Below are 687 nucleotides of genomic sequence, written 5' to 3'. Positions count from 1 at the left end.
TACTTATTTTATGTATTTATTTTTTAATTTTTCAAAATGTTTAATTTTGAGAGAGAGAGAGACAGCATGTGAGAGGAGGAAGAGCAGAGAGAGGGAGACACAGAATCTGAAGTAGGATCCATGCTCCGAACTGTCAACACAAAGCCCTATGCGGGGCTCTAACTCACAAACCATGAGATCACAACCTGAGCTGAAGTCAGATGTTTAACCAACTGAGCCACCCAGGCGCCCTTATTTTTATTTTAGAGAGAGAGAGAGTAGCAGGTGGGGGAGGGATAGAGAGGCAGAGGGAGACAGAGAGAGACAGAGAGAGAGAGAGAGAGAGAGAGAGAGAGAGAGAATCCCAAGCAGGCTCCAAGCTCATTGCAGAGCCCCATGCGGAGCTCAATCTTACGACCCCTGGGCCGGGTTCATGACCTGAGCCAAAATCAAGAGTCGGGCACTCAACTGACTGAACCACTGAGGCGTCCCTGGTCTTACTTTTAAAAAGTTTTTAATGCCTAATGGTTTCAAGACAGGTTTTAAAAATGATTTATGCCAGGGTGCCTGGGTGGCTCAGTCGGTTAAGCGTCCGATTTCAGCTCAGGTCATGATCTCACAGTTCGTGGGTTCGAGCCCCATGTCGGGCTCTGTGCTGACAGCTAGCTCAGATCTTGGAGCCTGTCTTCGGATTCTGTGTCTCCCTCT

At 48.0% G+C, this 687-nt stretch overlaps 1 protein-coding gene across 1 annotated transcript in view; it reads right to left on the bottom strand.

Annotated features, from left to right (window-relative positions):
* MAOB (monoamine oxidase B) overlaps positions 1-687 on the bottom strand; it is a 67,290-nt gene that overhangs the window by 7,733 nt on the left and 58,870 nt on the right. The window lies entirely within an intron of this gene.

The sequence above is a fragment of the Crocuta crocuta genome, unplaced genomic scaffold (genome assembly GCF_008692635.1).
Source record: "Crocuta crocuta isolate KB4526 unplaced genomic scaffold, BGI_CrCroc_1.0 scaffold467, whole genome shotgun sequence".
Lineage (NCBI taxonomy): Eukaryota > Metazoa > Chordata > Mammalia > Carnivora > Hyaenidae > Crocuta > Crocuta crocuta.
Note: the sequence above shows the minus strand (reverse complement) of the source record. Positions and strands in the feature narration are given on the sequence as shown.